The sequence below is a fragment of the Schistocerca piceifrons genome, chromosome 3 (assembly GCF_021461385.2).
Source record: "Schistocerca piceifrons isolate TAMUIC-IGC-003096 chromosome 3, iqSchPice1.1, whole genome shotgun sequence".
Taxonomy (NCBI): domain Eukaryota; kingdom Metazoa; phylum Arthropoda; class Insecta; order Orthoptera; family Acrididae; genus Schistocerca; species Schistocerca piceifrons.
The window spans coordinates 480,115,297-480,140,048 of NC_060140.1; positions in this window are offsets into that span (position 1 = coordinate 480,115,297).

The following is a 24,752-nucleotide window of genomic DNA, read 5'->3' on the forward strand; positions in this document are numbered from 1 at the left end:
GGCACAATAAAAGGTGTCCGATGGGTCAGTCGCTTGGTTTCGTCACATATCGGATTCAAGTCGACTTCCCCATTTTGTCATTTCCGACAACGTCAGTGACCTCATAGTTGTAGTGCTGAATCGAATGACGAAGCTAAAGTTACAGTTTCTGTTGCAGCGCCGAGCGCCGATTACGTCAACATTTCCCCTCACGCGTCTCAACCCACAACAAAGACCAATCTTGTCATTTATATTGTGGTTCATCATTTTCAGCAGCTGCTTCCGAAGAATGCCGATGTGAAGAAATAGCACACTAGTTGCGTTAAAAATTATTTTTTAATGCCACTGGTGCACTATTACTTCCCTTTTAGGCCCGTCTTGATTTGGGGGAAAAGGAAAAAGTCACTTGGAGCCAAATCGGGGCTGTAGGGTGGCTGCGGCAGTGTTGTCACGTTGAACTTTAGCAAAACTTCGGCGGCGGCGCGCGGGCGACGTGTGAGCGGGCGCGTTGTCGTGGTGGAGAATCCAGGCGCCCTTGATCGCCGGGCGTACACGGCGAGCTCGATTCCTCAAGTGGCAGAGTACTCCAGCGTAAAAGTCACCTGTGACAGTCTGTCCACGAGCAACAAACTCTTTGTGAATCACTCCTTTACCATAAAAAAAAAACAATCAGCATGCACTTCACACACGACTTGTTCACGCGAACTTCCTTGGGCTTCGGCGAGGAAGCAGTGTGCCATCCCGAGCTTTGACGCTTCGAATCAGGATCGTATTTGTAGACCCAGGTCTACTCACCATTAACCACTTTCTCCAGAAGGTTCGGATCAACATTCAACCGTCGGAGAATTTCCTGGCAAAAAGTCATGCGCCGTTTCTTCTGATCCACCGACAAAACTTTTGGCACCAGTTTGGCACACACTTTTTGCGTCATCAAATTCTCCATCACAATCCTCCACGCCATGCTCTGACTGAGTCCCAGTTCATTGGCAATTAATCTAGTACTAAGACGACGGTCACTGTTTAAAAGTTCCCGCATTCTCTCCACATTTTGATCCGCTCGGCTTGATGATGGCCTCCCAGAGCTGTCATCGTCTTCAACATTCCCGCGGCCATCTTTGAAACGTTTGTGCCACATGAAAACCCTTGCAAGGGACATGGCTTCTTCGTAAAGGCCTCTTGAATCATACCAAGAGTCTCCATGGCGGTTTTGTTCACACACAAAACTTAATCGCATAACGCTGCTCCATTTTCGACCGAGGTCAACGACACGCACTCACTCCGCAAGCGATGTGCACTCTTCAGGGTTCCAGAGGCAACTGCCGCAGCGTCAGTTCGTTCCCTGAGACCCCCCACTACTTACCCCACCCTCCGGAACCGGACCGCGCGGGCTCCCCTACACAGAAATGAATCAATCTTTAAACTTCTGAATCACACCTTCTATATCAGTAGTTTATCAATAGCGACAGCTCGGAGCACATTCACACAAGGGATGATCCTTGTGGTTAATGGAACCATGGAGACAGGTTTTTTAGGTTAAAGCGAAAGTACAGACAGACAGCTATCAAGTAAAATAGAAGGAAAGAAGCTTCATGTGCAGTAAATAGGGGATAAAGCTAAGGGTGGTATCAACTTACTTCATCAAAATGTTACGGGAATAAAAAATTAAGTAGATGAGCTATTAGTGTGTTTAGATTATCTCAAGAATAAGAATGAGATTGATATACTTTGTCTGTCTGAACATATACAAATGGGAGATAGGAAGTGCCAGTACAGATTAACATAATTTAGCATCTTACACTTGCAGATCTAGCATGGACAGAGGAGGAGTTGCCATTTACACAAAACAAGGGTACAAATGAAACAACTGTAGATGTAAGCAAACTTTGTATCGATCAGCACTTTGCAGTTTGCACGTGTAAACTATAGTTAGATAATGTATCGATATTAGCTACAGTGTACAGGTCTCCATTAGGAGATTGTCAGCTATTTATAAAAAATGTTTGACTCCCTATTATGCTGTCTGTCAGACAAAAAGAGGAGGTTATTAATCTGTGATTATTTCAATGTAATCTTTCTAAGCAATTCTGATAGGAAAAGTGAACTGGAAGTGTTATTAATGACATATAACTTAGGATCCGTGATCAATTTCCCTTCACATGCAACTCAAGACAATAGCACTGTAATAGATAATGTATTTGTACAGCAAGAGGATGTAAAACTAACACATGCTTTCCCTGTGATAAATGGATTATCAGACCATGACGTGCAATTGATTAACGTACAAAACCTAGCAGGGTGTAAAATTCAGAAACCGTTAAGTAAATGTGTACAGTTGCTCAATCTCGTATCTGTAGAGCACTTCAGACAAATTTTAAGAAATGTTAATTGGGGAGGTGTATATAATAGGCCAAATGCTAATGATAAATGCAACATATTTCTTGACAAATTTATATTTCTTTTTGAACACTGTTGCCCAAAAAAAAATCAGTAAATGTAACACCAAACAGTTTTCAAAGAAAACTTGGATTACTACAGGTATTAAAGTGTCTTCAGTAAGAAAAAGAAAACTGCATGAGACAGCAAGAATTAGTAAAGACCCAAAAGTCATTTTACTCTATAAAAATTATTGTAACATACTGAGAAAAGTTGTAAAAAAAATCAAGAAATATATATGTCAGAGATGAAGTCAACAGCTCAGGCGTTGAAATCAAATCAATATGGAATGTTGTTAGAAGGGAGACAGGAAAAGTAATTATTGGGGTAGGTAGTATTACTATTAAAGAGAATGAGACCATCTTAACCAACAGCACACAAGTAGCTAATGTATTTAACAATTATTTCTTAAAGCTAGATGAAAAGAATTAGTGAGAATAGTTCAAAAGAAAAGTCAAGCAGTACTTGGAAGAGTCTGTTTTGAGGAATCTTAGATTAATTTTCACCTAACAACCTTTTGTGAAATAAGGAAAATCATTAAATCTTTGAAAAATAAATGTTCTGCTGGAGTAGATGACATCTCTAACAAGATATTAAAACAATGTGGAGCAGTTATAGCTGATGTTCTGAGTCACATATGTAATGCATCACTGACTCAAGGTATTTTCCTAGACAGGTTAAAATATGCCATTGTCAAGCCTCTCTACAAAAAAAGGGGATTAATAATTACCGGCCCGTATCCTTGCTCACAGCAATTGTTGAGAAAGTAATGTACTCAAGAGCGGTTAGCCATCTCAACAGTAATGGGACACTTTGTAAGTCACAGTTCGGATTTCAAAAATGCTGTTTCACTGAGACAGCAATATACAATTTCACTGCCCACATAATACAGCCCTTAAATAGTAAAATGTCGCCAATAGGAATTTTCTGTGTCTTATCCAAAGCATTTGATAGTGTGAGCCATGACATTACGTTACAGAAATTACGATTCTATGGTATAAATGGAACAGCTTATGAGTGGTTTTTGTCATATCTATAGAACAGGAAGCAAAAAGTTTCTTTATATGGTTTAAGTGATTTACGGAAGTTTACCACTTCATCTAACTGGGGTGAAATTACATTAGGTGTTCCACAGGTTTTGATCATGGGTCCCCTTCTTTTCTTGATATATGTGAATGGCCTTCCTTCTTATCTGAAACAAGAAGCTAAACTGACTCTGTTTGATGATGATAAAAGCATCATTATTAATCCAGTAAAAGAAACTCCAATAGAAAATGATACAAACAATGTCTTTGAAAAGGTTATTTATTGGTTTTCTGCGAATGAACTTGCTCTGAACTTTGAAAAAACACAGTACATCCACTTTTCTACTGCAAGGAGCACAGTTCCTTCAATAAATATAACACATCAACAGAAATAGGTAGCCATTGTAGAGCATACTAAGTTTCTGAGCGTACATATAGATGAGAATCTTAACTGGGAAATTCATATTTTGGATCTCCTAAAGCTACTAGGTTCAGCAACTTTTGCAATCAGAATAACTGCCAATTTTGAGGATACAGAAATTAGTAAGCTAACATACTTTGCATACTTTCACTCTCTGATGTCATACGGAATAATATTTTGGGGTAACTCAACACTTTGGCAAAACGTATTCACTTCTCAAAAGAAAGTGGCTCATAGTCGCACATCTTGTAGACATCTGTTTAAAAGGTAAGGAATTCTTACAACAGACCCACAGTACATTTACTCAGTAATGAAATTTATTCCCAACAACATGAACCAGTTTAAAGACAACAGTGACAGTCATGATTATAAAACCAGAAGAAAGAAAGATTTACGCTATCGTCTACTTAACCTATGTTTGGCACAGAAAGGGGTAAAATATGCTGCTGTAAAACTTTTCGATAAATTACCAGATAAAATAAAATGTCTGACACACAGCAGTAATAGTTTCAAAAATAAACTGATATCATATCTCCTTCTACGTCATAGATGAATTCTTGACTAGGAATAAATAAATCTATAGATATAATATATGCATTTTGTGCCATTTAAGGGAATGGGGTAGGTAATAAAAATATTTTAAGCTTAAAAAAATGGACCTTGATTTATACCTGCATTACGCATACAGTTGACACGTTCCACATCATAGCGGTTACCGTGAGATTGATCAATGGAATATGTAACTAATAAACTAACTAGTATATCAAAGAAACAATAGATGTCTCTATTAGTATTTTTACCTCGGTGAGAGAACGGTTTTCGGAAGTTTACGTCAGTGACAAGAGTTGTGCGCCACTATCGTTTTTGCATGAATACAAATTATGATTGAACTTCCTTGACTCGGATAAATGGATAAACTGATTTCGTTCTGTATATTAAAAATTTAACAAAATTGCTTTGCTTCTTTCTATAGGTTTTATTTATTTCTGACTTCTTGACTAGGAAAAACTAATTTATTGACAAAGTGATTCTATAATGGTTTCGTTTTTACCGATTGAGATACGGCAACCTAAAAGGCGACGGCATGCAAGAACCGTCCCTTAACCTCCGTTGCGAAGCAAGGGCATATAGCTACTACGTAATGAGACTAAAGACACTTGACTAGGAGTTCGGGAGGATGGCAGTTCAAATCCTCATCCGAGCATCCAGAGTTAGAATTTTCGCAATTTCCCTACAGAGTTTATGGAGAAAGTGAAGACGAAAGGGAAGGGGAACAGGATGGTTCCTTTGAAAAGGCACTACCGATTAGCAGCCCCAGCCTTCCAAATTTCGAGCCACTGCTCCGCCGTTAATGACCTCGTCGTCGACGAGACGTTACAGCTTAACTCTTCTTTTTTGCATTGCTCCAGTGCGGAAGTGTAGAAAACCTTGTTTTCACCATGCACATCATCCCTCCGCGACAGTGCTCCAATGCAGAAGTTTATACTAAAAATTAAACTCCATTCACAAGCCCTGATGGGCACGCTGGTACCTTCCGACTGCAGTGTCGTCCTCTGCCAATGGCGTCACTCACCACGGTACGTAGGGGCTTGAGGTCAGCACATCGCTCCCTCGGCTGCTGTCAATTTTCGTGACCTGGAGCCGTTACTACTCACTCTAGTAGCTCTTCAATCGGCATCACGAAGCTGGGTGCAGCCCGTTCCAGACTTCCCACAAGGAAAAAAAAAATTCCTGGCACAACTGGTAATCGAACCCGGGTCCTACGAATGTAAGTCACTCGCGCTGGTCACTCAGTAAAGAGGCGGACGGAAGTTTGCAAAATCTTTATTTAATGCCCTAGGTCTTCCCTTTATGACATCGAGAATCGTTTCACTGAAATACTCTGAAATCCTTACAATTTCCTCGCTTTGTTACTTCGTCCTTGATGTCTCTTTCTTTCCCTTCATTTCTGCCAACTACTCTAAGCCAATTTTCAAATTTTGTAGTACTGTTTGTAGGATTAACCGGTTTAATACTAGCAGTTTCAGGTGAAGTCCAGCACATATAAGCAACAGTGAGAAATTGACCTTTCTGGTGGTGTGAAGCGGTCGGAGTCGGCGACCTTAAGAGGTTCCCTCAGAAACTTACTGGTGAATCCTTCCTCTGAACTCTGAAAAGTCTTTCTCGTTCTTAGTAATAAATCTCCAGGCATTCAATTTGTCGTCCGGGGCCACAGAAACCCCGTTGTGTAGCGGTCCTTTTTCCGTGGGCGATTCTCGTCTAGCCGGCCTCTGTGACCGAGCGGTTCTAGGCGCTTCAGTCCGGAACCGCGCTGCTGCTACGGCAGCAGGTTCGAATCCTGCCTCGGGCATACATGTGTGTGATGTCCTTAAGTTAGTTAGCTTCAAGTAGTTCTAAGTCTATGGGACTGATGACCTCAGATGTTAAGTCCCATAGTGCTCAGAGCCATTTGAACCATTTCTGATTCTTGTCTCTGGTAGGCGTGCCTCACCCGCTGGCCTGGCTACGGTGGGTGAGAACTACGACGTACCTTGCACGTAAATCAAGGAGACACAGGGGTGTGTGATGTCCATTATCCGCACTCACTACAAGTGAGAAGAATTTATTAAATGCTTGGTATCGAGGTCCATGGATGACTTCATTTGCTTGGAAGAATTCTTGAAATTTTTAGTGCATCCACAAGGGAGCTGTAGTTTTTACTGGCTGATTCAAACGCTGCAAGAATCTTATGGTCAAGAATCTTACATGAAAATCTTTGGAAGAAGGAAGGAAGAAGAAAGACTGGGTTTAACGTACCGCCGACATTGAGGTTATTAGAGACGGAGCACAAGATCGGATTTTGTCAAGGATGGTAACGCAAGTCAGTCGTGCCCTTTCAAAGGAACTTTCCCGACGTTTGTTTGGAGCGGTTTAGGGAAATCACAGAAAATCTAAATTTAGATGGCCAGACGCGACTTTGAACTGTCGTCCTTCCGAAAGCGAGTCCAGTGTCTAACCACGCCACCACCTCGCTCGGTGCTTCGGAAGAAAGACGACACTCTTTTAGCGAAAGTTTAAAAAACTAGCAGTACAATCAGGGTGTCGGGCGATTAGTTAGGTCCATTCTACACTTCGTATTAGAAATGTATATGAGAGACTAAGGTGCAGCCGCGTGGGGTAGCCGCGTGGTCTTGGGCGCCTTGCCACGGTTCACGCGGCTGGCCCCGTCGGAGGTTCAAGTCCTCCCTCATGGATGGGTGTTCTTAGCGTAAGCTAGTTTAAGTTAGATTAAGTACTGTGTAAGCCTAGGGAGCGATGACCACAGCAGTTTGGTCCCATAGGAACTTACCACAAATTTCAAAATTTTACTAGGGTGCGTATGGAGGGACACACAAATTAGTTTCTACTAGTACTCTCTTTCAATCGTCAGAAGAACAGACTGACTAATTCCAGTACGAAATAACCTCCTTCATCCACTGCAGAGAGGGCTTGCGGAATGTACAGGAAACATCAAAAACAATTTTTGTAAAAGTTAGGAACAGATTCCTCACGCCAAAACAAGAAGAAATATTCACTTAAAAGTTCATTCGAAAATCCTTCGTTTCTGAATTGCAGACGAAAGCTTATGTTGAATGTGTTTCGAGTTGAAATCCGATAGTTAATTTCGTAAACTATCACATTTGATTTTATTTATGGCTAAATTCATTTTGTTAGATAGCACAGTGAAATGATCGGCGTTAACTCATACTGCTGACGAATTCATTGTATCTTCGATATTTGTATTTTGTTTTGGAGGCAGGTTTGTCTTTGACAATTATGTGCATTTGAGGTTAGTCTTCAGCGTTTCACATGCGTAGTCAGAGTTACGTGATAACCTCTGTTAATCGAAACAGGATATTCATTTCGTGAACTGGCAGATTTGAATTCTGTATGGAGATACGCGAAAGGTAATGCACCCGACGATACATAGCTATGTCAAAATGCGTTTGGAGACAGATGGCAGCTGAGCCATTCAGCCTTTTTTACGATGTATCATTGCGTTAGTCAAATACGTAGCCGGAGTTACTAATGCATGCTTGTATGCTGGCGTTCGACCCGTGTTGTTCGATTCTGCTGGTGAAGAAAAAATAAATCACCGGTGTTTGCCCGGCGAGGGGAGGCGTGTTGGTGGACTGCAGTTCCTGACTGGCAGGCTCTGCGATAGTGCACCGTGTGAAGTTCCGATCCTCTCCGCAATGTCTCGTGGAGTGAGGGCCTGTGCTTCGGATAAGAACCCGTCACCTTGGTGGTTTTCGGACGAGTGGGCTATGTGCCTGCACCAAGTTTCATCTATTCTTTCTCTCTTTCTCTATCTCTCTCTGTTATCGCCATCAACAACACAAACATGATGCTAAAATCTACACGCACTCATCACGGCCACCTGCAATGGATAGATTTGCTTCAGAGACGACAGACACACATCACGAAGAAAAGGTTCCACCGTACGCGAAGAAAGATAACTTTTCTGGTTTGGAGTCTGAATCCTTGGGGTCTCCCATCTGGCAATGCCAAACTTTTTGACTTTATCGTCTCATTGCTGAGACAGGATCCGTAGCATCACAAATGGTGGATCGCGGTAGTCCTAGGTTCGCACGTGCGTCTGACCAGGAAGAATCCATGCTGGAAGCTGTCGAAGAAGAATAATTTATCATCACACTACAAGTCGCCGTAGCAGCAGTTAATGTACTCAGTTCATCTTCAATGTATTTGCATCATTGGGTTGGGTTGTTTTGTGGAAAGAGACCTGACAGCGAGGTCATCGGTGTCATCGATTTAGGGAAGGATGGGGAAGGAAGTCGGCCGTGCCCTTTCAAAGGAACCATCCCGGCATTTGCCTGGAGTGATTTAGGGAAATCACGGAAAACCTAAATCAGGATGGCCGGACGCGGGATTGAACCGTCGTCCTCCCGAATGCGAGTCCAGTGTCTAACCACTGTACCACCTCGCTCGGTTTTGCATCATTCACTCATCACTGATCACGAGAGAGCTTTTGCGGATGATCTGTTGCACAAATTACAATAGCGAAATCCGAAGTCCAATATTTGTGCGTGGGTACAACTGAGACTAGCCACGAGCAGTAACGAAATGTGTCGCCTCGAACAGTAGGTGACTGCTTGGTATGCGTTTCCGCACGTCACCACCCTCGCTCCCCTTTGACCTAAATCAGCATGTCTGACGGGTGCTGTCTACAACGACTACATTCAGAATACTCTTCGAAATTCGCTTGAGCATATGAGGAACCAAGACGTTTATACTCAATGACTCTCCAGTACATTTCAGTCTCATTGTTCGACTTACGCTGGATGATATATACCGTAACAGATGGATTAGTAGGGGTAGTTCAGTTCGAGGCCTGCATACTCCAACGATTATGAGTCTTTGGAATGTAATATGAAGGGCCACCTAAAACAGCTAGCTGTCGGAGCGGATATTCCTCATTCATAGATGCTCCATTAGCGTGTCATGAGTGTCTGCGAAACCATTTGACACCGTCTGTGAGTTTGTAAAAGGGTGTGACTATCCACGATAGAACCATTGTATATTTACAGAGGCACCTGGAGGACATTCATGAACACTGGTTATGAGCTTCCGACTTGAGTACTTAGTGAAATATTTGTAGTCCACAGTAGAAAACGAAAGGAATTTAGTTCTTTTCTTTATTTGGTATTTTTTATTTGTTTTCCTGTGAGACTTTCGCACTTAAGGCATGTAAAAGTAAATTTGTATGTGTAGGCCGGCATAGTAGTACTAAAAGTCTTGTTCTGCACGTTGGAGCCACCTTCGATAAATTGGCTACTTTTAGGTTTAGTTATATAGCAAACCTCGACATTTACTAGTAATTTTTCATGATTATCAAATCCGCTCCAGCTATACTTGACAAATCCCTTATGTAGGTAAAATCGTGCATACGAACCGGATTTCAGGATTAAAATTCCATCTTCAGACGTTTGATAGCGTACGAGCGCCTGAGGGTAGAATTTACATTTTGAAACCCAGGTCGTGTGTATGATTTTACCTAAGTAAAGAATTTGTCAAGTACAACTGGAGTGGATTTATTCATCATGAAAAACTTTAGCAACAGTTGTGGATGTCCACTAAAAAGAGTATTTACTAGCAGACCTGCTGGCATGTCCTATACCCCACATTTGCACAGCGCTGTCCTAAAGCCCCTACTACTCTCCTACCGCGCTGAGAGTGCGTGAAATTGCACAAGCATACGATTACTCTTTGCCTGCATAGGCGTATTCTTCCACGTTTCTATGGGCAGCTCTGTTCGCTTCGCTGGCAGTATCGGATTTACTTTCTAGACATTTGTCTTAAAATAAATTTAATTCAACGGGAGCATTCCCGGGGGGGGGGGGGGGGGGGGGGGGGTGACGGAAACTGGATAAGTAAAAAAGGAAGGATAGAATTTATCTCTCTGAGTGTGTGTGCGGGTGTGTATGTGTGTGTGAGAGAGAGAGAGAGACAGAGACAGAGAGAGAGAGAGAGAGAGAGAGAGAGAGAGAGAAAGGGGGAAGGCCGTACAGGCAACAGAAGGAATATGGAAAGAGCGAAAAACGGTGACAAAGATCTCTAGGGTCTTGAAATAAATTTCGAGGTGAGACATTCTAATTCATCTACGGGAAAATGCTCGCGACACGTAGAGCTCCCCGGAACATCATTTTCCGCTGATTCAAGCTCGGCGTAGGCGACTCGCCTCCTGGAGTCGTGAAATCATACATGACGCACTTCCGTCATCCTTTTTTCTGGTTCTGACGGACAGACAGCGCCGAAATAGTACGTCCGCTTCAGACTGCTTGTTGGATGAGCGTGACGAAGAGAGAACGTGGCGCGGAGACTGGGGCTGGGTGCAGAGGAGATTACGAAATGAATCTAATCCATTTATTTAATGATTAATGCTTGGCATAGATGGAATTTCACGTTATATCCAGCTAGTCAGCTTGGATGTGTGTTGTCTACCATTCATGGAATGTTGTATCTGTGAAGTGTCACATTGATACTTCTGACTCAACTTGACCTTGCCTCGGAAGGTGCGTAAATATACATTGAATTACTATCGCTTTAACTGAAATTCAACGAATCAGTCCAGCATTCTATCTACAGTTCAGTGTCGATTAAATAAAGGTTATGTAAACCATCCACCTAAACGACTTGCTAGAAAATTGTCTTCCAAAAGTAGGAAGATATCGACCTCATCTGTAATTAAATCTACGTTTGTTTTTACTTAAATGTTTGTATTAGATGATGCACAGCATTTGTTTTCTATTTACTATGTGTTTTTCACGCGATCCAGCAGAGTCTCCTATAAATTCTCGTTTTCACTAGTTGCTGAGATATTTATAGGCAGTTAAACTCCTCCCTAACTTGCCACGAAGGCCCAACGGTACCGACCGGTCTCTGTGTCGTCCTCAGCTCATGGACGTCACTGGATGCGGTTATGATGGGGCATGTGGTCAGCACACCACTCTCCCGGTCGTATGTCAGTTTCTGAGAGCGGAGCCGCTACTCTCAATCAAGTAGCTTCTCAGTTTGCCTCACAAGGGCTGAGTGCAGCCCGCTTGCCAACAGCTCTCGGCAGACCGGATGGTCATCCATCCAAGTGCTAGCCCAGCCAGACAGCGCTTCGGTGATCTGACGGGAACCGGTGTTACCACTGCGGCAAGGCAAGGGAGAGTTATACAGAATATCACATCTCTTGAAAAATCCATGTGCGCGTCCTGGGCAGGGAATCAAATTCACAAACATTCAAAGAGTTGGAATAGGCCAATACGACTGTTGTAACTGTCAACCCAAAAATACCAAGCTGTGACGATGAAGCTTTGAAGCTTGGTGTTAGTCCCTATCTTCATATCCGCTCTTCAATGCGGCATATATTTTTCAACAAGGGATCTTTTCTCGGTGACCCTGATTGTAGAAATCTAATTTTAGCTGTTGAGGAAATGTTCCACCTCGAATGTCACTTCGTCATAATTCTGGAAAATTCTGCCGCACAGTGGTTTCTTCATCCGCGAAAACAGGAAGAAGTCATAGGGTGCATTTGTCAGGAGAAAACGGGGAGTTTAGGCAAAATTTTATAGTGCAAAGACGAAGCGTGTGTGACTCTTCGGTGCAGAATGAGATGGGACGTTGTTGAGGAAACAATACCCCTTGGAAAACTTTCTGAGACGCTTCGTCTAAACCATGTGCGGGCAGTCAGCGGTCCGCGGGCCTGAATGCTCCCGACATTGATTTCAATCTGGCACGCGAAAGAAATTTGTAGTAGAGAGAGCGACGTGTTAGAACACTGCAAATTACCTGCAAAAACACTGAAAAATCGAGGCAGTTTATAATAAACTAGCTGAAAACCCGGCATCATACCGGGTACTCATTTTACCAATTTTCTATTAGATACGAAAACAAAAAAATGAACTGTGTTTGTAGTGTGGTATCCCGGACTGTTTCTGTACACTGGGCGGCGCTTCTTCGCGTGTCTACAACGCTATTTTGTAAACGCCTCTGTGGCAACGCCTCTTCGTAATTCTGTAGATGGCGACTGTATTCGTCTACAGCCGTTTTTGCTTCGCAGTTGAAAGCTGTCCAAAGCGTGCAACGTGTCGGGATTCCGTTAAGCTGACTCGACGGTACGCGTGTGTTATTAGTGAAGAATAAATATACACACATCAAAAAAAGTTGTGCATCGCCTCGGTTCCGAGAGTTCCGGAACCTGTACAGAAAATTGGAGTACAGATCAACATAAACATCATTTCCGCCTATTTTATTGCTCATGAACACCACACATTGCATGTTGTACCACCATACAGCCAGACCTTCAGAGATGGTGGTTCAGATTGCTGTACATACCGGTCCTCTTGCGTTGATGCATGCCTGTATTCGTCGTGGCATACTATCCACAAGTTCATTAAGGCACTGTTGGTCCAGATTGTCCCACTCCTCAACGGCGATTCGGAGTAGACCCCTTAGAGTCGTCCATAAACAGCCCTTTTCAACCTATCCTAGGCATATTCGATAGGGTTCATGTCTGGAGAACATGTTGGCCACTCTAGTCGTTATCCTGAAATAAGTCATTCACAAAATGTGCACAATGGGGGCGCGAATTGTCGTCCATGAAGACGAATGCCTCGCCAAAATGCTGCCGATATGGTTGCACTATCGGTCAGAGGATGGCATTTGCTCGTGTTCCTCTGGTGCCTGTCGGGACTATCAACAGATGGGGTTTCACCAGGCATGGCCTACACCTAAACAAGATTTGGAAGGGAAGATTGGTACAGCTGATTCATGAACGTATAGGGGACGGATCTCGGGGCACACATGATCAAATACCCGTTGTCATCAGTAGGAAAAGTAGTTGTTTTTTAGGATAAATCCAGATAACAGATTCCCGTGCCTAAAGAGGATCTCCAGCAGTTTAAAAAATACTGAAACAATCACTCACAAGACAGATTTTAACACTTCAAATATCACACATATCAGATGCCACAAAGAAAATCAAACCATTGTGCATTTCATAGACTTAACAATCCTCCATCAAAACATGCAATTAATAAGAAATAAAATACAACTATTAGAAGTTAAGCTCCAATCTTTGAACTGTACAGTAGTTTGTGTTACTGAGCACCCCACTGCCAGCTGTCGGTGAGAGATAGAAATCCAACATTATCATTGTATGAGAGGAGAAACTCTTACTGCAGAACTGCTTCAAGGGGCGGAGGATCATGCATTTATATCAGAAAAGGAACACAGTTCAAATCAAGACAAGACCTCACTACAGTAAGTGAAGACAAACACTTTGAAATATCAGCTATTGAATTAGCAGGGCTTGATATCACCAAGAGATTAATCATTTTGTGTGTGTATAGATCTTCCAGTGGTAATGTGGACACTTTTTTCAGTAAATTAATACAAGTACTAGATATAGTCTAAAGTACAAAGGTCAACATAATTCTGCGTGGGGACATTAGCATCAACACTAATATCATAAATGAATCCAGCAGCACCGTCATAAATATCCTTCAAAGTTTTGACATGTCCCTATTGGTCAATAGTGCAACAACGATTGCTACAATGAGTGCATCAGTAATTGACCATGTGGCCACAAATATGGACAGGGGAAAATGTGATGTAGTTGTAAAAGATCTCGGACTATCAGACCATCTCTGTCAAATAACAACAGTAAAATCAGGCATCGAATCGTTCCCTAAACTACAAGCCTTCGAACGACATCTATCAGAAATCAAAATATAACATTTTTCGGAAAAACTAGCAAAACAAAGCTGGGATGAAGTGTATAAGGAAACCAATGTGAATATGAAATTCTCTAAACTCTCCATATTATTTAAATTGAACTTTGAAAAGGAATTTCCAAAAGTATGCAAGTCTGTATCAACATCTCACAAAAACCGATGGATAATAGCAGGTATTAAGAAGTCCTCCCAAACACTTAAACACCTCAGTTACATAAAAAAGAGCTGCAATGATCCAGAATCCTTAAATTTCTATCATAGATACAAGAAGATCTGTAGGAAGTTGCTGACTGCTGCAAAAAAGTCATTTAATGACAAAATAATATATAACGCAGAGAATAAAAGCAGAGCAGTCTGGGATGTTATAAAAAAGGAAACGGGGAGAGGAAAACAAATGCAGAATAACCTACTGGTAAGGGAGGGGGATAAGGTAATAAATGATCCACAACACTTAGCAGACTATGTAAATGAGCATTTTCCATGTACCGCAGAGAAGTTACAGCAAACATTCACCAAAACAAATATAACATCGGTAAATAATGTTGCACTAAATACAATGATGCTACTTCCAACCACAGAGAATGAAGTCAATATAACTGTTCAAAACCTAAAAAACAAAAAGTCAGTAGGCTTAGATGAAGCATCAACGCGTGTACTGAAACAATGCATAGAGAATCATACAAGGCCCCCTAACAGATATAATAAATGAATTCTTCATATCAGAGACATTTCCAGAGCACTTAAAACAGACAAGTGGTTCAAATGGTTCAAATGGCTCTGAGCACTATGGGACTTAACAGCTGTGGTCATCAGTCCCCTAGAACTTAGAACTACTTAAACCTAACTAACCTAAGGACATCACACACATCCATGCCCGAGGCAGGATTCGAACCTGCGACCGTAGCAGTCACACGGTTCCGGACTGCGCGCCTAGAACCGCGAGACCACCGCGGCCGGCAACAGACAAGTGTAGTATCTTTGCTTAAGAAAGGTAATACAGAAGACTTGGAAATTACCGGTCCATTTCCCTGCTGTCACCATCCACAAAAATAATAGAAGCAATTACGAAAGATTAATGAAGCACCTGAATAAGTACAATCTCATCAGGGAATCACAGTTTGGCTTCCAAAGTGACAAAAATACAGAGTCAGCCATAGTAGAATTCACAAAAATTGTACTTGTTGATCTTGACAAAGATGAGTGTGTCACAGGTATATTTTTGGGTCTTTCTAAGGCCTTTGATACAGTCGACCGCAAGATTCAGTTAAATAAATTAGAAGCATTAGGAATAAGAGGAGTAGCTAATGACTGGTTTCGATTATACCTAACATATAGCGTACAAAGAGTAGACATAACACGTGTGTGCGTGTTCGAGGTTTACGGGCGCTAAACAGCAGGGTCATCAGCGCCCATCACCATAACACATACTTCAAATAGATCTAAACATTTAGTAAAACACTTATCAGAACCAAAATACATTAATATGGGGTTCCACAACGTGGCATATTAGGGCCAATGCTATTCCTGATATACATCAATGACTTTCCGAGTAGTGTTACTCATGGTGAAAAAATTCTCTTTGCCGATGACAGCAATATTAAAGTCACTAAGAAAACAAGAGAACTCCTTGCAGAGAAGGAAAATGAAACTTTATGACTGGTCAATAAGCAATAAAGTGACACTGAACGTAAAGAAAACTAATGCCATGAATTTCAGTTTGAAGATGGAAAATGGCAATGTTAAATTAAATGTGGATGGCACCTCTATAGACTGTGTAACAAATGCAAAATTCCTAGGAATGGATATTGATTCTCAGTTGAAGTGGTGTGAACGCACAAAGGTAGCTGCGAACAGTATGTCACCAGTGTGTTAACATGCACTGTCTTTTGGTTACATACTATTCATATGTACACTCTGTTCTCAGCTATGGCATTCTTTTTTGGGGAACAAATGCACGAAATATGAACACAATTTTCAAACTCCAGAAAAGAGTCATAAGAATAATAACCAAAAATAGTAGTTGAGATCATTGTAAAGATCTGTTCAAAACACTGGTGATTTTAACTGCTTCATGCGAATACAATTACCAGTCAGCTGTATACATCAAAAATAAAATTGGTAATTTTTGCACAAATAGCTCTGTCCATGACAATGGAACAAGAGCTAGACTCAATTTATATTTACCAAGAAAAAATAAACATAAAACTCAAAACAGTTTTTTCTACCAAGGAATAAAACTGTACAATAAATTACCAAATGAGATTAAAGAAATAACAAAAATACACTCATTTTAAAAGGCAGCAAAAAAGTACCTGTTATGCTATACATATTATACATTGAATGATTACTTAGATAAAACAGAGTAGGGTTTGGTAAAAAAAAATATTATAAAAATAAATATTAATAATGGTTATAAAACACCCAACATTCCACATAACACCTTCACACTACGTTTTTTTCCTTCTTTTTTCCTTTTCTATAAATACTTTCCCCCAAGTTACGCATAGCACAATACTAACACCTCTTCTTCTTTCTGAGTTCAACATCACACTCACTATAGAGGGATACTGACTCAGTTTTTCACTATAGCAAATGGGAAGTTGCGGTACAGAAAATGGCCCAGAGAAGCGTTACGAAACAATGTGTGTATAGTGTGTACAGTGATTGATAGTGAGATATGAGTGAATAGTGTGCCATTACATTATTTAGTAAGTTATTTGTAAAAAGAGTATTCTATACCAGGAGAAAATCTAATGATTATCTTTAACTAGAAGTCTGATTTTAAATTCGTCTAAACTTGCAAATACTTTGAGATGTCCTATATCCTTGTAAAAAGAGATCTACGGATGAATAAAGCTACTACTACTACTGCTACTACGTATCGTACAGCCGTTATTGCGCCTTCCATTACCACCAGCGGCGTACGTCGGCTCAACATAATGCCACCCCAAAACAGCAGGAAACCTTCACCTTGCTGCACTCGCTGGACAGTGTGTCTAAGGCGTTCAGTCTGACCGCATTGCCTCCAAACACGTCTCTGACAGTCTGGTTTAAGGCATATGCGACACTCATCAGTTAAGAGAACGTGATGCCAATCGTGAGCGGTCCAATACGCTTGTTGTTGGGCCCATCTGTACCGCGCTGTATGGTGTCGTGGTTGCAAAGATGGACCTCGCCATGGACATCGGACGTGACGTGGCGCAACATGCAACCTATTGCGCACAGTTTGAGTCGTAACACGACGTCTTTTGGCTGCACGAAAAGCATTATTCAACATGGTGGCGCTGCTGTCAGGGTTCCTCCGAGCCATAATCCGTAGGTAGCGGTCATCCACTGCAGTAGTAGCCTGAGCGAGGCAAGTCATCGACAGTTCCTGTCTCTCTGTATCTACTCCATGTCCGAACAACGTCAGTTTGGTTCACCTGGAGATGCCTGGACACTTCCCTTGTTGAGAGCCCTTCCTGGCACAAAGTAACAATGCGGACGTGATCGAACCGCAGTATTGACCAAAAAAAATATAGGCATGCTTGAACTACAGACAACACGAGCCGTGTACCTCCTTCCTGGTGGAATGACGGGAACTGATCGACTATCGGATCCCCTTCGTCTAATAGGCGCTGCTCATGCGTGGTTGTTTACATCTTTGGGCGGGTTTAGTGACATCTCTGACCAGTCAAAGAGACTGTATATGTGATACAATATCGACAGTCAATATCTATCTTCAGGAGTTCTGGGAACTGGGGTGATGCAAAACATTTTTTGATGTGCGTATTAAAACTTCATGTATGAAGGGGCATTTTTCGGCGCATCTCAGTGTTTACGACGTCATATTTATTGAACTATGTATAGTAAATGCTATATTTGTGCACGTACATTCAGCGTCATATGCGAATACTGTCTTCAAAGTGTGTTACGAATAGAGTTGGCTGCAAATAACTAATAAATGTAATCCTCATACACAATGTGGCAGTTTCTTATGCAATCATTGTTTATGACGTCATGTCTCCTGAACTATGGTAGACTGGTGGTTCTTACCCCAGCAGCACGTGTTGCCAGACAGTAAGGGATATGTGTACCAAGTTTGGTTCAAATCGGTACAGAGGTATGGTAGGAGATGCAGAACGTACACAAATACTCACAAATTTGAAATGAAAACAAAAAACGAAATGTGTTCGTAGTGTAATATATATAAAAAAATCAGTTTCATGTACTCACCTTTCAAATTATGAACCATTCGAACAAAGAAATACCCATAATGTACAGTTGTAAGAAGTACACTATCCCGAACAGTTTCTGTACACTTGGTTGCATCTATTTCATGAGCTTATAAAGCGGTTTTGTAAACGTCTCCATCGCAAAGGCTCTTCATAGCATATAGATCGCTACTTTTTTCGACTGCAGCTGTTTGCGCTTCGTAGTTAAAACTTGTCAAAATCACTGCCACGTATCACTGATTTTCTTAAACTGACTCGACTGTAGGTAGTAGTGAGGAATATATGTATTAAAATGTCATGCATGATAGTGCATTTTTTACGTATGTCAGTGTTTATACTGTCTGCGAAGAAATAATAAATTTAAACGTCATGCACGATGTGGCAGTTTTTCATGCATCTTTGTCTTATTCCCACAGCGATTTTTGCCATACAGTAAGGTATGTGTTTACTAAGTTTGGTTGAAGTCCATCTAGTGGGAGGAGGAGATGTGGAAAACACACACACGCACACACACACACACACACACACACACACACACACACACACACACACACACACACACACACAAGCACGTACGCACACGTTCATACATTTTTATAATACCTATGGATTTATGAAATGTCTGCAACCAGTTGCTTTCGTAGGTGTTTATTTTACCATGGTGACATTTCAAGATTCCTGGCATTCCACCATCAGATGTTTACATTTATTTACGTGTAGTGAACATTGTTTCTTTACTAACGGTGTTACGGAATTTTGCAAAGGAAGTTTTTAAGACAGCTATTGTAAAACGTGGTAAGGAAAGACACAATGCTCACTATGCGGAAATAAATATAAATATCTGAAAACTGGATGGATATAAGTGTACTACCGAAACATGTGGAGTGTAGGGAAAGGGTTATCATTTACATCGGTGCATTACCCCATTAACGTTATCGTGGGCACTATAGTTTTGACTTTATGCGCTAGGAGTGCTGCTGTCGCGTTACGTACGAGGTGGCCGGTAACTTAAGTAAGTACTCATACGTGATTCACGCCCGAGGGTCACCAATGGCTGTTCATGTCTGGTATAAACAGTCTCCTTTAACCTCTCCAGAAAATTTCGGTATTATGCTCCTATAATGATTTGTCTCTTACGAGCATAATCTTTTATCACCACACTATGGAAGCTCCAAAAAAACAATCACCACCATCTTACCCGAAAATGGTTGGGTCTTCCCCTCTTTCGGTTGCAGTGAATCCACATACTTTTATTGCTTGCTTTGTTCCTTTGTCTGGTGGACTTTTTAATAAATCCGTAGTGAACAGGCGGCTAAAATTTATCTATACTAGCCTGGTAGACCTCCAACATTTCCTTCACGTCCTCGGTTCGGAGTGCTTTTTGAATGAGTGTGAGCAGTCTCATTTTACGGGTGGCGACCTTTCTCATATTCGGAATGCCCTGAAAGATGTCGGAAACGGATCTACAACTCATTTTCACTTTTTCCACAGTCACTTCAATTGCAATACGTCGGTCTTCGAGAGAGATGGTCTGCCATTTGTTATTCGTCATTCAGACTTGTTTGATCACACTGAAAGGGTCGTCGTCACCTATGATTCTTGCAGGAAACGAATTACCGCACGATATTCCACCTAATCTGTGGTATCATTCGAAGAGTGTGGTCCCTGGGTAGAGCTGGTGCCTCCCAACGTTATCAAAAGCTGAAGACAGTTGCTGCCAGATGCAGCAACAAATGCCAAACGTCTTTGTAGACATACCCTCAAGAGCTTCCATACTCTGCCACTGCCGGAAGTTCACTTACTTCACAGAGCAGTGCCGCTCACCCCAGTCTCGCCCACGACGACAGCATCGTCTTAGCCATATTCGGCTGCGGCCTGATAGAACTGTTAGTCAGTAGTGTGTATCAATGTTTATACTCAATTGAACTGTGGGATGTGACTATCACTCTGTATTGTACGAGGTGCATTCAAGTTCTAAGGCCTCCGATTTTTTTTCTCCGGGCTGGAAAGAGATAGAAACATGCGCATTGTTTTAAAATGAGGCCGCGTTCATTGTCAATACGTCCCAGAGATGGCAGCACCATTCGGCAGATGGAATTTTACCGCCAGCGGCGAGAATGAGAACTGTTTTAAATACTTAAAATGGCGACGTTTTCCTTACTTGAACAGCGTGCAATCATTCTTTTTCTGAATTTGCGTGGTGTGAAACCAATTGAAATTCATCGACAGTTGAAGGAGACATGTGATGATGAAGTTATGAATGTGTCGAAAGTGCGTTCGTGGGTGCGACAGTTTAATGAAGGCAGAACATCGTGTGACAACAAACCAAAACAACCTCGGGCTCGCACAAGTCGCTCTGACAACATGATCGAGAAAGTGGAGAGAATTGTTTTGGGGGACTGCTGAATGACTGTTGAACAGATCGCCTCCAGAGTTGGCATTTCTGTGGGTTCTGTGGACACAATCCTGCATGACGACCTGAAAATGCGAAAAGTGTCATCCAGGTGGGTGCCACAAATGCTGACGGACGACCACATGGCTGCTCATGTGGCATGTTGCTAAGCAAGGTTGACGCGCAACGACAGCATGAATGGGACTTTCTTTTCGTCGGTTGTGACAATGGATGAAACGTGGATGCCATTTTTCAGTCCAGAAACAAAGCGCCAGTCAGCTCAATGGAAGCACACAGATTCACCGCCACCAAAAAAATTTCGGGTAGCCGCCAGTGCTGAAAAAATGATGGCGTCCATGTTCTGGGACAGCGAGGGCGTAATCCTTACCTATTGCGTTTCAAAGGGCACTACGGTAACAGGTACATCCTACGAAAATGTTTTGAAGAACAAATTCCTTCCTGCACTGCAACAAAAACGTCCGGGAAGGGCTGCGCGTGTGCTGTTTCACCAAGACAACGCACCCGCACATCGAGCTAACGTTACGCAACAGTTTCTTCGTGATAACAACTTTGAAGTGATTCGTCATGCTCCCTACTCACCTGACCTGGCTCGTAGTGACTTTTGGCTTTTTCCAACAATGAAAGACACTCTCCGTGGCCGCACGTTCACCAGCCGTGCAGCTATTGCCTCAGCGATTTTCCAGTGGTCAAAACAGACTCCTAAAGAAGCCTTCGCCGCTGCCATGGAATCATGGCGTCAGCGTTGTGAAAAAGTGTACGTGTGCAGGGCAATTACGTCGAGAAGTAACGCCAGTTTCATCGATTTCGGGTGAGTAGTTAATTAGAAAAAAAATCGGAGGCCTTAGAACTTGAATGCACCTCGTATCAAGTGGTATTATATAAAGTTGTCAACAAGGCACTGTGCAGGCTGGTGTTGGCTCCATAATGGTGTGGCTTGTGTTTACATGGAATGGACGGGGACCTCTGAATCAACTGTAATGATCATTCACTGGAAATCATTATGTTCGGCTAGTTGGAGGCCATTTGCAGCCATTCATGAATTTCATGTTCCCAAACAACGATAAAATTTTTATGGATGACAATATGCCATGTCACCGGCCACAATTGTTAGTGTTTCGTTTGAAGAACATTCTGGACAATTCGAGCGAATGATTTGGCCATGCAGAGCGTCTGACATGAATCCAATCGAACATTTATGGTATATAACTGAGAGGGTAGTTCGTGCACAAAATGCTGCACCGGCAACACTTTCGCAATTATGGACGGCTATAGAGGCAGCACGGGTCAATATTTCTACAGGGGACTTCCAACGACTTGTTGAGCCCACACCATTTCCAGTTGCTGCAGTACGCTGGGTAAAAGGCGATCCGACACGATATTTGGAGGTATCTCATCACTTTTGTTCAAAATGGTTCAAATGGCTCTGTGCACTATGGGACTTCATCTGAGGTCATCAGTCTCCTAGAACTTAGAACTACTTAAACCTAACTAACCTAAGGACATCACACACATCCACGCCCGAGGCAGGATTCGAACCTGCGACTATAGCAGTAGCACGGTTTCGGACTGAAGCGCCTAGAACCGCTCGGCCACATCGGCCGCCCAATTTTGTTCCTCTGGCAGAACTGGAGGGCAGGGATTTCAGTATGCTCATGGATTGGAGAAATTCACCTGCAAACAAACAAAAAATTAAGCACGTAACATTTGTTTTACTTTCAAGGTATTAATGAAATCCTTATGAATATACATCTTATGGGCGAGGAGCCAGACTCAGCATCAAAGCAGTTTCCGACAGAATTCTAATTTCATAAAATCTTCTTTAAATTAAGCTCTGCTGCTTCGATTTGTTGTGTGAAACATTTCTTATGATATCAAAAATGCTATTAAATAATACTTGCTTCTGGTGCGACGTAAGTACGCTTCACTCCGCAGTGCTATATTCGCAGTTAAAGTACAATGTAATTATGGGCACGTGGTTTATACCATCGAGAACTAACGTCTGCCAGATAATGACACTATGTCGAAGCTAACCTCTGCAGAATAAAGTGTTATTTAGTATCAGCTATTGATGGTATAAAGAAGTCTTTCATACGATTATGTCGTCAATATTCCATTAGTAGCTAACTGTTCGAGGCACTGTTAGGATGTAACCAAATCATGCGTGGCATCGAAGCGGTGGATGTCAGTACGTATCGATATCTGTTTGCTGAATCGTGTTGAAATCCTTTAATTGTGGAATCTGAGGATATAGTATAAATAATCTGGTAATGTTGGGTTTGGAAAAAGGTTCTAGTCGTTGGAGCTACAGGTACGTTAGCTGTAGCAAAATATGGTGACAATTCTATTGACATGGATTGCTTACAAGTTTAGTATTCTAGATTTTTCAAATTTTAATAAAGCGATTTAATATTTTTTATGTGTTGCAGTATCCGCACGACCTCCGCCACAAGTAAATCTAGGCTTGCTACGACACACTACATTACAAGTGGGCTTCCCGCTCGTTGGAGACAAGGGCAGCGATAATATATCAGAGAATGGTGGATATCGAAGCGTGAGATAAAGACGTCAGCTAAAAATAACAGCAAACTGCGCTATGGCGAAAGGCTGCTGAGGTAACCGCTGTCGGCCAACCGTCTGGTACGAGTAGCGACGAACGGCTGTTCACAGTGAAAGGCGATGTTACGTTCACCGGGGTGGTACCTCTCCGTGACTTCCCTATGTAGTATCCGTGTAGACTTTCGATCGTTAGGGACTATATCGATTTTCGTAGTCGTATCGAGTCTGAGATTCTGAGCGCGGTGAGCCTCCTGTGGTACGAAGTGCAGATCTTGTTTATTTGCTCCCGTAACTAAATGAGCTAGTTTCTGTGTCCAGCACCTAATGATTTTCAAGGATGAAAAAAAAATGTTTAGCGAAATAGGTTATATTCATTTCAGTAATGCTGTTCACAATCATTGTGTATGGCTCATCAGTACTGATTGATAAATGGAAACTTATTTCTAGGTTGCGCACCAGTGGATAAGTCACATCTTGCCTCGTCTTATTCGATCTAAAGTGTTTATTAGCTTCGTTTCTACTGATCTGTTTATTTATTTGATTAACTTATATATAACGTAATGTCGTTTAGCTTCGTATAGCAGATTATACTTGTTTTGCACACCAGAACAATAAATATAGTGATGTCGTATCACTCTTCTGAAACCATAAAAAGACTATAAATACGGAGTATTCACTGTCTGAATCGATGGCGGCAGCCGCTCTTACTCGTCGCTGAAAGAGGCAGGTTCACTGTCTAATCAGAGGAATTTTTTTTTCACCTGAAAAGTGAAGGCACTTGATGTACGACATTTGTGTGCAAATTATGTTTGTATATGCAAAAGTGCGCAAACTACTTTAGAAATACCACTTGATGTTCGGCTTGAGACAATCTAATCGTTGTTTAGGGGCTGACTACAGATTCCTTGCAGCTTTTGGGCAGCGAACAGCTACTTCTTGTTGTTGTTGTCGTCTTCAGTCCGAAGACTGGTTTGATGCAGATCTCCAAGTTATTCTATCCTGTGCAAGCCTTTTGATCTCCGAGTATCTTCTACGACCTATATCCTTCTGAACCTGCTTACTGTATAAATCCCCTGTCTCCCTCTATGACTTCCCCCCCCCCCCCCCCCACACTTCCCTTTAGTATTAAGTTGATGATCCCTTGATATCTCGGAATATCTCCTACCAACCGATCCCTTCTTCTACTCAGGTTGTGCGACACATTTCTTTGCTCCCCAGTTCTGTTCAGTGCTTTCTCATTAGTTACGTGATGTACCCACCTGATCTTCAGCATTCTTCTGTAATACCACATTTCCAATCCTCCAATTCTCTTCTTGTCTAAACTGTTTATCGCCCACGTTTCACTTCCATATATGGCTCCATTCCATACAAATAATTTCAGAAATTTCTTCCTGATACTTAAATGTATACTCGATGTTATCAAGTTTCTCTTCTTCAGAAACGCTTTTC